Source organism: Myxine glutinosa, chromosome 1 (genome assembly GCF_964187855.1).
Source record: "Myxine glutinosa chromosome 1, kmMyxGlut1.1, whole genome shotgun sequence".
In the NCBI taxonomy this organism is placed as follows: domain Eukaryota; kingdom Metazoa; phylum Chordata; class Myxini; order Myxiniformes; family Myxinidae; genus Myxine; species Myxine glutinosa.
This window is the reverse complement of record NC_136261.1, coordinates 217,102,923-217,119,576: the sequence shown is the minus strand read 5'-3', so window position 1 is coordinate 217,119,576 and position 16,654 is coordinate 217,102,923. Positions and strand designations below refer to the sequence as shown.

Here is a 16,654-nt window from a genome sequence, read left to right as displayed (position 1 = left end):
ATACCATCGGGATTATTTTACAAGCTACTGCATTTGAATATTGTATTGTATAGGAATGCTCTTTTATCAGTGGTGATTTGGAAATGCACACACACATATACACACACACACACACACACACACACACACACACACACACACACACACACATATACACACACACACACACACACACACGCATACACACACACACACACACACACACACACACATACAAACATACACAGCACATACACACAAACACACACACATACACGCGCACACATACACACACACACACACACACACACATATACACACACATACACACACACACACACACACACACACACACACACACACATACCCATATACACACATACATACATACACATCCATACATCCACAGCACACACACACACACACACACACACACACACACACACATATACACACACACATACATACACATACACACATACATACACATACACACACATACACATACACACACATACACATACACACACATACACATACACACACACACACATACACATACACACACACACACACACACACACACTCCAGTTAAAAGTTTTGTGGAATGAGAATGTCTGCACAAGTGTTATCAATTACTGATGTGCGGAACAAGGAGTGTTCATCAGCCTTTGGTCCGGTTACACACAGATCCTCAACGTCATGCGTGTGTGTTTACACGTGCTGATGTTTATGACGAAGCTACAAATTATTTTCACAACTTTGTGGGGACCAGTTTGTGCAGGATAAAGTCTGGTGATTGTAGTGAAAGAGGGAGGCAATGTTTGAAACAGGAAATGTAGGAGTAAACGGTGGGAGGGGATGCAGGAGGCAGGGCTGGAATGGTTGGAGTGTTTAGGATGGCAGTTTTGGAGGACCAGATAGAAAGGTAGGATAGTTGTCAGCTCAGGGAAGTTTGAGCACATCCAGAAGGACTTTGCTTTGTCACACACAGGACTTTGTCACAGGAGGGAACATCCTGTGACAGTTTCTCCTGGCATTTTGTGGGTGAGTCCTGAGTATACGATAAGTCGGATTGTGTGTTCCTTGATTGGTTTTGTGTTGTCATGTCTTTGGACTTCTGGACTGTAGCTGCTTGTTTTCTCACGGGACTGGCATATTGAATCTCGACTGGAAAAGCATCAACTCAACTTTTATCTTGGGATAGTTGAGACTTCATTCTGCTGTTACAATAATACAGAGAGAATTAAGAAGTTAATGGATTGGACGTTTGAGTTCTGGAATGGTTCAATATTTTTTTTACACTGTATATAATTAATAGTTCAAGAGAGTCTGAGATAATATTATTTTTATGACATGAATCAGGATGTTATTAAATGTTTACAAGTTATCAGCGAGCAAGGGATTTCATCTTCTGGTGTGAGAGATAACCCTACGTTATAGTACCAGTACTATGGTTACTGGTGAAACCTGAGTAGTTTATTATGTTCCTAGTTTCCATGCCAGGGGATTTTCACAAAGTTTATAGAGTTCAGAAATTTCCCTATATTTAGTGTAAAGACAATGGTTGGGATGAAGATCCCTCTAGGAAAAGTGGAAAGTGTATATTGGAGGTAGCTGGTGGTTGATGTTTCTTTACACCATTTTCTTGACTGACGGAGTCCACCGATGCAGGATCTGTGGTGAGTTTGACCCAATAAGTAATCGACTTGGACGTAATGGATCCTTTCGTTGAATGTTTTGGCAGTAAGTGTAATGGGGTCCTTCACAGACACCACACGTGGTTTGGATTGTAACTTACGCCAAGCTGCAGCATGTGACATGTGGCTGGTGCTTGGCTGACTCTCTGGAACGAAGGATGGGGATATTGGTAAATGGAGAAGATGGCGTGCTCTAAGGCTGTTTGTCTGCATGGCACCTGCCTTCACAATGAGCTAATGCCCTAGAATATACCAAGCGAATATGCCAAGCTATGTCCAGGCACAAACAGGCAGCTGATACTGTTCAGCTAACATCACCATTAAGTAATTTACTAGTTGCTTACAAGATTTGACTCATCTTATTGAGAAAGTTTTTTTTTTATACCATGAGTTTAGCACATCACTTGGTAAAGTTTGCAATTCTAGATATTTTTACAACTTTGTGGGGAACAGTTTGTGCAGGCTAAAGTCTGATGATTTAGGGGAAGAGGGAGGAAATGTGTGAGGCAAGAAATGCTTGTAAGAGGAGCGGATGTAGTCTTTTTAACAGAAGAATTGTTGCATCATCTGCACATAAGAACTGTCGACATCACTCAGGTCACAAATAACAAATCTTACTATAATTCACCAAATGTCCCTCCGTCTGTCTGTCCGTCCGTCTGTCCGTCCGTCCGTTCGAAGGTACCGCAAAAACGGTTGAACCGATCGCAACGATATTTTGGGTGGGTAATCCTGAGACCCCCTGGAGTAAAATAGGCTATATTGTTTTTCCAATGTCAGCTTTGGCCTCCAGCATTTTCAGGTTTGGACTCCCGCAGAACGTTATTTTCCCGGGTGCCACACAAACGGCTGCACCAATCGCTGCACCGATCGGCTGCACCAATCGGACTCGGTAACCTAGGACAAAGACCTTTTATAAGGACATGGGTTGAATCCCTGCTTGAGAGAATGCCAACCCCCTCCCCGCCATCACGGTCGTCTCTCCAACTCACAATCCCACAAGATATGCGGAAAGGACGACCCAAAACCAATTATCTTCTTTTTGATTCGTATATAAACATCATTAAAAGTAAATAATGACCTCGGCCAAAGTTCAAACGATGTGGGTTTAATCTCTACATGAGAGAATTCCACATAGCTATATGAGCGGTGTATAAGCCAACAGATCGCTGTCTCCATCGATTTTGCCGAGGCCGTAACACCTATCGGCTCAAACTCCTTTTAACTGTTGACTTCGTAGTTTTTACAATGAAGGAAACATTAACAATGTTGTTAAAGGTTTATTTTGTGATTGGAGTTATGTTGTTTGGAAGGATATCGAGAGATATCGAAAAAAGAGATATCGAGTTCAAGAAAATGACGACATGCCGTGATGGTTTTTATTTTCTGAATGTGAACTTCGCGGATCGCCATATGCAGATTCGCCACGGACCCACGATTGATGTTTCTATACGTGAACGTATCCGTTTGTTTGCGAACGGGTACGTTTTTCATGGAAGTCCTTCACGAACTTGCTGTCCATGTCTGATGTGCAACTGAAGGTGCTACAGGAATGTGGAATTTCTTAGTTTCATGCTTTAGCATGAGCCGTATCTGCATTGCCTGTTTGCTTTTGGCCTCTCACCCGTGCATAGCACGGGTATCTCACTAGTCTTGTTAATTTTGATATGTGCTTGCATTTGTCAGTTGAGCAATTAAAAGCATAATTGATTATATTGTTCTTGGGCTCAGAGTTGTAAAGGTTTATATCCTCTGGGTTTATTAAGGCTTAAGAAAAAGCTTTTACTTAGATTAGATGAAGGACAAGGATGTCATGATATGATGAACAGATGATTGTTGAAAAGGGTTCAAACTTGTCTTTCCTGCTTCTTCTCTCAAATCCTTATGTAGCCTATTCAGAATATATGGCAGCTAGACTCGTAAATTTGATCACAACTCCAATCCTCAAAATGCTTCATTGGTTCACATTAAACTAACATATAGATTTTAAAATATTGCTGATAACTTTTAAAGCTAAACATTAATTCGTTCTTGTCTACATTTGTAACGTAACCACACATTACCCTGTTGCAAGAATGGTATGGTCTTTCAAAGGGAATCTCCTGGTAGTTCCTCATGCACAAGGATGGCTTTTGGTGATCATGTATTCTTTAGGATTGAGATCGGAAATTGGCGATTGGTAAGAGTTTTGGTGATCGAGCATTCTTTTTTTTATTGAGATTGGAAATTGGCGATTGGGAAGTTTTTTGGCGATTGAGCATTCTTCACAATCGAGATCGGAAATTGGCGATTGAGAAGAGTTTTGGTGATCAAGAGTTATTTACGATCAAGATCGGAAATTGGTGATTGTGAAGAGTTTTGGTGATTGAGCATTCTTCACGATCGAAATCGGAAATTTGTGATTGGGAAGAGTTTTGGTGATTGAGCATTCTTCACGATCGAAATCGGAAATTTGTGATTGGGAAGAGTTTTGGTGATTGAGCATTCTTTACGATCGGAAATTGGCGATTGGGAAGAGTTTTGGTGATTGAGCATTCTTTACGATCGGAAATTGGCGATTGGGAAGAGTTTTGGTGATTTAGCATTCTTTACATTCGAGATCGGAAATTGGCGATTGGGAAGAGTTTTGGTGATTGAGCATTCTTCACGATCGAAATCGGAAATTGGCGATTGGGAAGAGTTTTGGTGATCAAGAGTTATTTACGATCAAGATCGCAAATTGGTGATTGGGAAGAGTTTTGGTGATTGAGCATTCTTCACGATCGAAACCGGAAATTGGCGATTGGGAAGAGTTTTGGTGATTGAGCATTCTTCACGATCGAAATGGGAAATTTGTGATTGGGAAGAGTTTTGGTGATTGAGCATTCTTCACGATCAAAATTGGCGATTGGGAAGAGTTTTAGTGATCAAGAGTTATTTACAATCAAGATCGGAAATTGGTGATTGGGAATAGTTTTGGTGATTGAGCAATCTTCACGATCGAAATCGGAAATTGGCGATTGGGAAGAGTTTTGGTTATTGAGCATTCTTTACGATCGAGATCGGAAATTTGTGATTGGGAAGGGTTTTGGTGATTGAGCATTCTTTACGATCGGAAATTGGCGATTGGGAAGAGTTTTGGTGATTGAGCATTCTTTACGATCTGAATTTGGCCATTGGGAAGACTTTTGGTGATTGAGCATTCTTTACAATCGAGATCGGAAATTGGCGATTGGGAAGAGTTTTGGTGATTGAGCATTCTTTACGATCGAGATCGGAAATTGGCGATTGGGAAGAGTTTTGGTGATTGAGAATTCTTTACGATCGAGATCGGAAATTGGCGATTGGGAAGAGTTTTGGTGATTGAGCATTCTTTACGATCGGAAATTGGCGATTGGGAAGAGTTTTGGTGATTGAGCATTCTTTACAATCGAGATCGGAAATTGGCGATTGGGAAGAGTTTTGGTGATTGAGCATTCTTTGAGATCGAAATCGGAAATTGGCGATTGGGAAGAGTTTTGGCAATCGGGCATTCTTTGTGATCGAGATCGGAAATTGGCGATAGGGAAGAGTTTTGGTGATTGAGAATTCTTTGTGATCGAGATCGGAAATTGGCGATAGGGAAGAGTTTTGGTGATCGGGCATTCTTTGTGATCGAGATCGAAAATTAGTGATTGGGAAGAGTTTTTACGATCGAGATCATAATTTGGTTATTGGGAAGAATTTGGTGATCGAACATTATTCACACAACCTCATTTACAGTTTACAAATCCCTCCCAAAATGACATCTTTTGTTGCTTTTCTTCATTTTAATACTTTTTTTTTACCTCTTTCTTCTTTGTAAAGCACTTTGAGATTTTGCATTTAAATGAAAAGTACGACACAATATATTGATTGATGTCTCATTTTGAACTGCGAATGGGAAACAATCAGATCATTGATCAGATGAAGGTCGATAAAACTACTAAGTAGGTTAATGGGAAGTTCTGGTCAAAGTTATCTTGATATTATGACTATTTGTGAGTTGAAAGATATCCATTGGCTGGGAGAAAACGTAATGCTTGTGTTCAACGTTTCCTTTAAGTTGTTTAAGAAAAGTTTTTATTGAAACCCCTTGTCACAGTCAAACTTTTAAGCCTGGTGTTGGCTTAGCGGTTAGGGTGCCGGTTTGGGATCCTAGGATCCTGGGTTCTAAATCCCGGTCTATCGCTGAATTAACACCAGGGGGGTTGATTCAGCCTGTTCATCCCTCCGAGGTCGGCAAATTGAGTACCATCTCGCTGGTAATTCTCTGTGTGTCTCAAGAGGCAACTAACAGCGTTGGCGGCAGGCGGCAGGAAGCGCATCTGGCTGTAAAACATTGATACCAAAAAGGGGACCATGGTGTCCGAAAAAGACCTAATCCCTGCCCTGCGGGTACAAAAGGCCTCCAAAGGTGGGTCACAGTCAAGCTTTTGAGGTTTCTTTTAAATTGAACTGACACAACCTTTATGTTTACATTTTATTTACATAGCTAGCTGCTTGTGTCGGACTCTACCTTAATAAGTCTGTACTAATTCGTACTTCTCTACCGTGCTTTAAGGTTATTGGGATTCATACTGTTCTCTTTTCTTGATGCATGACCCTCTGGCTATGTGGATGAATAACAAAGCAGGATGCCATGGCATGGTTTTTAAAAGGCTACTTTTATACCTGCAAGTGGTGTTGAGAGTTCACAAGCTATTTTGGTGGGTACACTTGATCGAGTGCACTGAGCTTCGGTCCTGTGGCCACAAAAAGCGTTGATATCTAGCAAGAGACTTGATTTGAGCCTCGTTTAAAACATTAACACGTTCATATCATGGCATTATCATGGTATGCTCTCATTAGCAAGATCTTACAGAATATCCTCTTGTGGATGCATCTTCAGTAGGATTGCATGTTGACTCTTCTATGGCAGGTGACGCTTCAAGATATGCAGCAGAATAATTCTGCACTTTTGTTAAACATCCGTACATCATGTGACTTTAGTGGAATAAAAAATAAATAAATAAAATAACCTATTTGTGAAAAGTATCTCTGAGTTCATGACGTATCTGCACATGGATCTCAGCCAAAGCTCATTAAGCTGTACATTTCGTTAAACTCCCTAGCTGGTTGTGACATACCCCACCCATTTGCATGTTGTCACCTCTGTAACTAAGCTGGTGCCAAGAGCAATTGTCTGTGTTAAATTGGCATCAAAAAAAAAAGATAAGTGAGAATATTGGAGTGTGAAGTAGTTTTGTAATTGCATTCTGATGGTGGTGCTGGCCTACTCCTCGTTCAACCTCTGTGTCATGCTCCACAAACAGAATTTGTACTCTCCAATTCTGCTTTGGCTAGAAGTTAGAATAGCGTTAATAAAAACCTCCGTGCATTCGATTTCGAGGTGGTGAAGTTGCATTGATTATATTATCCTTTCGGGGAATAAAAATTATTCTCATTCATCATTTCGTTCATTCAGGGTGGTGATGGATTCTGAGACAAGGCAGCAATATGCTGCAACTACAGGCAGAAGTTTGGATTTTTGCCAGGATGAAAGCCCCAATGTCTAGTATTTGTAGGAGAGACAACAGGTTATGTTGATTAAATGGTTGAAGACGATTGCCCCATGTGTTGATAATTTCATGAAAATGTCGAAGATCTCATGGTACCCTGAACAAAGAAAAAGCAAACCTCAATGTTGTAGCGAAACTTCAAAATATTTTACCCATCGAGAGTGGTTAGGAATATAATTGTATGAATGAAAACCCATTGATTTGAGTTACCACACGTGTAGCTACATTTATGTTTAGTACGATATGACATCGACAACAAAAACAAAGCATCAAATGTACAGCAGGAAAAAAATCACAACAGACAGATCTCATCTAAATCTGAAGTCCCATTTTTTCCAGAAGTCTTTGTGTAGGATTACATTAGATGGTTTGCCATTGTCTCCGTAGCAGTTGTGATGGTATACATTTGGTGTCTGATGAGTGTTCCAACAAGGTGCAAGTCCATCATCATCATCATCATCATCATCATCATAATCGTGTACCTTTTGCAGAGCGTTGGTGCTGCCAAATCAGTCTCCCAAAGGTTATTACCTCTGCCACTGAAGGTGGATGGAGGTTGTGTTTCCACACCTGTCTGTTTGTTTGTCTGTTTGTCTGTTTGTGAACAGGATATCTAAAATATTTATGGATGGATTCGGACAACATTTGGTGGAGTGGTTGGGTATGTGACAAGGACGAAATTATTAGATTTTGGTGAAGTTCCGGATCTGGATCTGGGATTTTTTTTTAGTGATTTTTCACCATTGGGAATCACTGGGATCCTTAAGGTCCACCAATGACAAGTGCTGGGTGCTAGCAGTGGAGTCCTTCGACTTAAGGTTCATCCGAGGGATGGCTCACACATTAATTGCCCTGCTTCTGAAACACCAGGACGACAATTTTTAGCTGGGTCAAGATTCAAACGCAGGCTAGACAGCCCAAAGACGAGTGTGCATACCTCGAAGATACCAGCATACAATAGCCTACTCTTATGAGAAGTACCATGGGATATGGAATGCCCAAATGCTATGTATTTTATGAAAGCTGGCAGGGGTAATGGCAAAAACAAAAACTCTAAAGCAGAGGTAATGAAAAAAAAGCTGCCGGAAATTTGGCAGTTTACCGAGACAATGAGCAGGATGCAGTCAGCTATTTTTGCTATAACTTCAAAATAAAACAATTTTTTTTTAAATGTAGAAAAGGATCGATTTTACCTTTTGCATATGTGGGGGAAAAGAAGTAGTTTAAAACTCTTAACGAAGTCTGAATTCTTTTTGTTTAAAACTGTTGACAGGGTCTTAATTATTTCATTAACGTTCCCACGATCTATATAAATTATCATTAAATCCTCCAATACCTACTTTTCATTCCACAGACACTGACTTTAACCCTGATGCTAGAGGATGGAACGTTCCCACCATGCACCGGATATGAAGACCTCCATCGATGAGACACCACCCACTGACTTGCACATTCTAATTTAATTACCTCCGCCACCAAAGGTGGATGGAGGTCAGGTTTTCACCCCTGTCTGTCTGTTTGTCTGTCCATTTGCCTGTCTGTTGGTGAACAAGATATCTCAAGAAGTTGTACACGGATTCGGACGAAATTTGGCAGACAAGTAGCATGTGTGACAAGGACGAAATGATTATATTTTGTCGAAGATCCGGATTCGGATCCGGCTACTAGAATTATTTAAGTGATTCTTTACCATTAGGATATAGGGCCAAAAACGATACATAGCAGGATATCTCAAAAAGTTATGGATGGATTTGGACGAAACTTGTTGGACAGGTTGGGTATGTGACAAGGACGAATCGATTATTTTTTGGTGAAGATCTGGATCCGGATCCAGCTAGTATAATTTTTAAAGTGATTTTTCACCATTGAGAGATCGGGCCAAAAACTATACATAGCAGGATATCTCAAAAAGTTGTGGACGGATTTGGGCGAAACTTGGTGGACAGGTTGTGTGTGTGACAAGGACGAATAGATTCGATTTCGGTGAAGATCTGATTGTGGATTCGGATATGACAATTATTTAATTTCTCTAAGTGATTCTTCACCATTGAGAGATAGGGCCAAAAACTATACATTGCGGGATATCTCAAAAAGTTATAAATGGCTTTGGACCAAACTTGGTGGACCGGTTGGGTGTCTGACAAGGACAATTCGATTCGATTTTGGTGAAGATCTGAATATGGATTCGGATATGAGAATTATTTAATTTTTTAAGTGATTCTTCATCATTGGGAGATAGGGCCAAAAATGATATATAGCAGGATATCTTAAAAAGTAATGGATGGTTTTGGACGAAACCTGTTGGACAGGTTGTGTGTGTGACAAGGAAGAATCGATTCAATTTTGGTGAAGATCCGGATCCGGATCCAGCGAGTAGAATTTTTAAAAGTGATTCTTCACCATTGAGTGATATGGCCAACCAGGTGGAGGTATGTATGCTCTCTACTGAGTGCGCTTCTAGTTTCAATTTCTTTGTTTCCACTCTCAGTAGTGCAACAACTAAATTCACTCATTTGCAGTATCACTGTTTTTGCCTTGATGATCGCCGGAATATCCAGAGGATCCAGTCACTTTGAAACACCGCAAGGTTTGGTAACAAGGAAAGTGGGAAGGAAAGAAGGCCTCCAGCATGTAAAGAAGCTGGAACTTTCATCGGAACCTCGATTTATAGTTTCCCTCATGCCAATCAGCCAATCCATCACTTGATTGTGATACTGACACCCACGGGTCACCGAGAGGGTGTTGTGGTGTAAGGTGTGGATCATTTTCCTTTTAACAACTTGCAATGGAAAATAGCATTACACTTTTACACCGACCCTCACAACAACCCCGTGATACAGGGAGATGGACGCGGCCTTTGCATTGGCATTCAGCATGACAAGACAGCACCAAGAGCAACACCAATACGATGCTCGTTGTGGTAAATAGCTTGATTAAGCTGTAGTTTATGCTCCTCCTCCTGTAGAAAAATTAAATGATAATTATGACGTCATAGGTCACGTGGTACAGGCGCCATCTTGGAAAAACGTTGCACCCGTGAATCTCCAAAACCGCTCCATGGAAAACAAGTACAAAAAGTTTTAATTAAAACAAAAGCCGCGTCGATGTTACACAATGCCTAGATGCAGCTGTGCCTATAACGTCGATGTTATAAGCACAGGACATTCCTATTGATTCGATTACTTGATGTTATTTTTGTGCAAAGTGAAAATATATCTCGGCATTTTCCCGTCTGTTATTTCAGGCGGTGTATAACTAACCATGCCGCGATTTAAAAAAAAACAAAATCTCGGCAATTTCCCGTGTGTGGCGACACGTGAACGAAGCTATGCTCCTCTCTCCACATTATTGTGACGACGTATAAATTAAATATTTCATCGTGACGATTGTCATCAAATGGACGAATTTTTAATATATCTCAGCATTTTCCCGTCTGTTATTTCGGGCGGTGTATGACTGACCATGCCGCGATTTAAACAAAATATATATATATCGGCATTTTCCCGTCTGTTACTTCGGGCGGTGTATGACTGACCATGCCGCGATTTTTAAAAAAACAAAATCTCGGCAATTTCCCGTGTGTGGCGACACGTGAACGAAGCTATGCTCCTCTCTCCACATTATTGTGCCGACGTATAAATTAAATATTTCATCGTGACGATTGTCATCAAATGGACGAATTTTTAATATATCTCGGCATTTTCCCGTCTGTTATTTCAGGCGGTGTATGACTGACCATGCCGCGATTTAAAAAAAATATATCTCGGCAATTTCTCGTGTGTAGCGACACGTGAACGAAGCTATGCTCCTCTCTCCACATTATTGTGACGACGTATAAATTAAATATTTCATCGTGACGATTGTCATCAAATGGACGAATTTTTAATATATCTCGGCATTTTCCCGTCTGTTATTTCAGGCGGTGTATGACTGACCATGCCGCGATTTAAACAAAATATATATATATCGGCATTTTCCCGTCTGTTATTTCGGGCGGTGTATGACTGACCATGCCGCGATTTAAAAAAAAAAATCTCAATGGACTTGAAGTTACAGGCCTTTGAGAATTCATTTAGTTGTATAAAGGGCAACTTTCATCGGATTTTCTTCCCGTTTTTTTTCAACAGAGTCTAAAACTATGTTAGCGACTGTGAAAAATGAAATGATATATCGAATTTGATTTGAAATAAAACTGTGTGAGAGAGGAAGACACCACGGGCCTACAAAACAGGCCTCAAAGCTATGCGAGTTAATAAAATGGTGGATATTTGTTTATATGAAGCCTCTCCCAAAATGGGTGGAGCTATGGTTCCCAGAATGGGTGGAGCTTTGAGGTTTTGTCTTCTCTGCAAGAACAAGAACAAGAAGAACAACAACAACAGCAGAGGGCACTCTATGAGCAGCGTCTGCGACGAGGCTAAAAATTCAAACGTGGCTCATTGTAAAGAACCCCGCATGGGGAATAAGTGTTGCTAACGATGACGTCATCGGCGCCTTAATTATGAAGTCATAATTCGACCCAACGCTTAGTCTAATCAGTTTGAAATTTCTTGAGTGTAATCCACACAACAATTATATTAGAGAATGTAAGTTCATGATGTCATCGGTCACGTGATCAGGCAGCCATGTTGGACCAAAGAAAAGAAAAAAAAACCTTCAAAAACAGAAGAGTTGGCTCACACCAAGTTGACTGCGCAGGGTAAAGTATTCTATGCTTAAGTCTATTTCTAGTTTTTGTTTATTTAAGGATCTTGTCCAATTGTAGATTTATTAACCATTGCCTTCACTCCTCTCAATGTGATTAGATTGCTTTCGGTTGATTGGCAAAGTATCTCATATATACTCTTTCCTCAATCTCTCCTATTTCGGTTAGATAATCTCACATTGTAATTTAATCAGTGTTCTTTTTCACCAATCCTTATCACTTCTGGAATATTCCATCTCTCCAATTTTTCCCTTCAATCAGGTCACTCGCAAGTAAGCACCTGTTGTTGTGCTTACCTCGATGATTTACAATTTCGTGTGTTTTTAACAATTTTGACATTTTAGAGCCTGTTCTCCTTTAGAGCAGAAATTAAATCTGGAAATAAATTTTGAAATCCTCCTCTTTTCATATGTTGTACGTGGCTGTTGGTGTCATCATTTGCTGGGGGTGAGTATGTCGATGATGCGATGCCCCCTATTGGTTAAAGCAGGAATTTGTAATTGGTACTGAGTGCTGGCGATAGCTCATCTGCTCTTCGCGAAGGACACCGTGGGACCTTTAACGTCCACTAAGGAAAGGCGACAGACGGGAAATTTTGAAATAAAATCTCATCATTTATTCAAGACAAGTTGGCATTTAACCATCAGAATGCCAGATTTCCTAGACCACAGTTTTCCCTATATATGCAAAGACGAAACAATTTTCTTCGGTTAAATATTAAATGCAGTATCTACTATATAAGAGAGATGTCTGTCTGTCTGTCTGTGTCGCCATTTTTCTCAGAGATGGTTGAACGGATCTTCGTCAAACTTTCAGAGGTTCATCAGTGAGTGCCTGGGAGTGTTTTAGGCAAATAAAAAAAAACATTTTTGAAAAAAAAAAACTTCATTTTTTTGGAGTTTAAGAAAATAATCACTCGATAGTGCCGAAGCCTTTTAAAATTAATGACAGTTATATACAAGTACCCATTCGCATAAATAAATACAAAACAATCACCAGACTTGTCCCCCCCTCCCTGTCCCCCCTCCCTCTTACCCCCCCTCCTCCCCCTTCCCACCTCCTCCCTCCCCCTCTCCCCCGCCCCCCCTCCACACCCGGGAACGCCGGGTTCTTCTGCTCGTCTATATATATAAAACAGTTTGTGTGTGTGTGTGTGTGTGTGTGTGTGTGTGTGTGTGTGTGTGTGTGTGTGTGTGTGTGTGTGTGTGTAATGTTACCGGTAGACTCCTAAACGGAGAGGCTCACGTACTTGATGTTTGGCACAAACATGGCCATTGAGCCTGGGAAGAACATGGTCGACCTAAAAATTTATTTCATAATATTTTTAAACCATATTTTTACCTCAGCGCATTTCAGCGAGGAATATTATGACCGGAATGGCAGAGCAGCGCGCTGATTCGCTCAGAGCGATCACGTGATGTTCCTTGCCGCCATTAACTCAGTTACGCGTTCGCACGTATTTCAGAGCGAAAAGCGATTCCGTTTTTTCACATTTCAGCGAGGAATATTGCCATCCACACCACATAGGTTTTTTTCCCTTTCATCTTTAGATCCATATTTTTTGCCATAACGTAGCGCATTATGGCTCTCTTGAGCTCGCCAATCACCTGGGAGCATGAGGCCACGTTGGCCACGCCCACGACAGGACGCAGAGTTGCAATCGATCGCTCAGAGCGATCACGTGATGTTCCTTGCCGCGCGATTGCGTTTTTTCACATTTCAGCGAGGAACATTGCCATTCACACCACATAGGTTTTTTTTTCTTTCATCTTTAGATCCATATTTTTTTATACACGGAATCTGAATCGGTGACAGAGCAGCACGCTGATTCGACGATTAGCGCGCCCTCCCCCCTCTCCTCCCCTCCCCCTCTCCTCCCCTCCCCCTCTCCTCCCTCTCCTCCCCTCCCCCCTCCTCCCCTCTCCTCCCCTCCCCTCCCCTCTCCTCCCTCCCCTCCCCTGCCCCTCCCCCTCTTCTCCCTCACGTTTATACACGGAATGCCGGGTACTTCCCCCCCTCTTCTCCCCTCCCCCCTCTCCTCCCCTCCTCCCCTCCCTCCCCTCCCCTCCCCTCCCCCTCCCTCCCCTCCCCCTCCTCCCTCCCCTCCCCCTCCTCCCTCCCCCACCTCCCTCCCCTCCCCCTCCTCCCTCCCCCACCTCCCCCTTCCTCCTCCCTCCCCCACCTCCCCCTCCCCCCTCTCCTCCCCTCCCCTCCCCCCTTCTCCCCTCCCCCTCTTCTCTCCTCCCCCCCTCTTCTCCCCTCCCCCTCCTCCCTCCCCTCCCCCTCCTCCCTCCCCCACCTCCCTCCCCTCCCCCTCCTCCCTCCCCCACCTCCCCCTTCCCCCTCCTCCCTCCCCCACCTCCCCCTTCCCCCTCTCCTCCCCTCCCCTCCCCCCTTCTCCCCTCCCCCTCTTCTCTCCTCCCCCCCTCTTCTCCCCTCCCCCCTCTTCTCCCCTCCCCCCTCTTCTCCCCTCCCCCTCTCTTCTCCCCTCCCCTCCCCCCTTCTCCCCTCCCCCTCTTCTCTCCTCCCCCCCTCTTCTCCCCTCCCCCCTCTTCTCCCCTCCCCCTCTCTTCTCCCCTCCCCCCTCTTCTCCCCTCCCCCCTCACCCCTCCCCTCCCCCGCCCCCTCTCCTCCCCTTCCCCCTCCCTCCCCTTCCCCCTCCCACTCCCCTCTCCCTCCTCCTCCCCCATCACCCTCCCCCTCCCCCCTCTCCTCCCCTCCCCCCTTCTCCTCCCCTCCCCCCTTCTCCTCCCCTCCCCCCTCCCCCCTCTTCTCTCCTCCCCCCTCCCCCCTCTTCTCTCCTCCCCCCCTCTTCTCCCCTCGCCCCTCTTCTCCTCTCCCCCCCCCTCTTCCCCCCTCCCCCCTCCTCCCCTCCCCCCCTCCGCCCCTCCCCCCCCTCTCCCCTTCCCCCTCCCCACCCCTCCCCTCCCCCGCCCGGCAATGCCGGGTACTTCTGCTAGTGTTTAATATTTCTGAGATTTTTCTTTAAGGAATACACTGTCATTGCCAAATGAAGCAAAAATACAGTAAACTGCATCAATGGCGGGGATTAAATTAGGCGACGAGTTCAAAAAATAATTGTGGCCTGTAGGAGCTATGCTCCAACGTAAATCAGAAGAATGGACACAACAAAAAGCTGGAATTCGTCCGAGTTTCTTTATTGTGTCAAATCAACTCGGGTACTCTCAAAAGCCCGTTTATCGGGCAGCAATATATACACAAAGAATTAAGTTAAGCACCCCTACACAACGAATTAAGGTAAGCACCCCCTAATATATATTCTTTGTGTATATGTATACATTGGCATATATTCTAAGGTATGTGAGATCAAATAATGATTGGTATGACATTAGCAATTATCCATTGATGAAATTGAGTGATCAAAGTGAAAAAAAGTGATTGGTTGAGTCAGTGATCCGATCACGTGGGTCCTACACACGTTATTGACGCAAAGATCGCTAGAGGTCTTCTCAGAACAATGACTGTACGTTAGAAAACATAAACGTCATCCACACTGTCCGTGATGGACCTATAGCTCCATACTTAAATTGAGGTGAAAATATGCCTAAAATTCCCAAAAATTTTCACCTTAAATTATTCAGAATAAAATATTGAAAACGGCATGATTGTTATGTTTTTATGTGACCATAATATCACTTCTCCAGAAAATATAGCAATATCATGGGTATATTACACTGTTTTGACGACAACAAACTTGTACTGTGCGAGGTTGTAAAAAAACGGGGGGGGTGCTTAACTTAATTCTTTGTGTATATATTGCTGCCCGATAAACGGGCTTTTGAGAGTACCCGAGTTGATTTGACACAATAAAGAAACTCGGACGAATTCCAGCTTTTTGTCGCGTCCATTCTTCCGATTTACGTTGGAGCATAGCTCCTACATTGGTGACCCCGACGTGATTAAAAAGCTCCTCCTCGACGCTTTCGCCCTCTCATCGGCGGAACGCGCACGGCGCCTGCTCGACCTGCCCGAGCTCGGCGACACGCGCCCGTCCGAGGGAATGGACTACATACTTTCGCTGCTCGGCGAGCACTCTCCGGCATTCCTGTTCCGGGAGCTTTTCCTCCGTCAGCTGCCCAGCCAGGTACGCCTCGCCCTGGCAAGCACGACGATCACGGATCCCCGCGCCCTCGCCAGGGAAGCCGACAAGATCTCCGCGGCAGGCCAACGCATTGGAGCAGCGACCTGGAGCCCACCGCCGTCCGAAGCAATGCCCATGGCGCCCGAGCACCCGGCACGGTCAACGACCGAACTGCCGACGCAATTGGCGGCCGCTATGCCACGCCGACCACCTCCAGCACGACGACCGGGGCCTCCACCTGACCAGGCGTGGTGTTATTATCATGCCAGGTTCGGACAGAAGGCCCGGACATGCCAACCCCCGTGCACCTTCGGCAAGCTGGGAAACGGCCGGGCCGGCGTTCATTACCAGCCATGAGCGCCGGCCACACGGGCAACTTACTTTTCATCAGGGACAAAGCGTCTGGACAGCGCTTCCTGTGTGACACCGGCACCCAACTGAGCGTCATACCCGCCTCCGATCAGGACAGGCAGTCTGCGGTTTGTGGCCCCTCCTTGGTTGCGGCCAACGGATCGGCCATCCGCACCATTGTGCCCGTTACCTGGCAACGCCGCATCTTCGCCTCCCTCCACGGCCTTTCTCACCCGGGCCGGAAAGCTTCCCAGAAGCT

At 43.9% G+C, this 16,654-nt stretch overlaps 1 protein-coding gene across 1 annotated transcript in view; it reads left to right on the top strand.

Annotated features, from left to right (window-relative positions):
- The first annotated feature begins 735 nt into the window (after window positions 1-735).
- Window positions 736-16,654, top strand: part of LOC137433961 (uncharacterized) — a 148,267-nt gene continuing 132,348 nt past the window's right edge. Inside the window, exon 1 of the mRNA XM_078783717.1 lies at window positions 736-1,026. The gene's annotated coding sequence lies outside the window, so the exon portion shown is untranslated. The remainder of the gene's footprint in view (window positions 1,027-16,654) is intronic.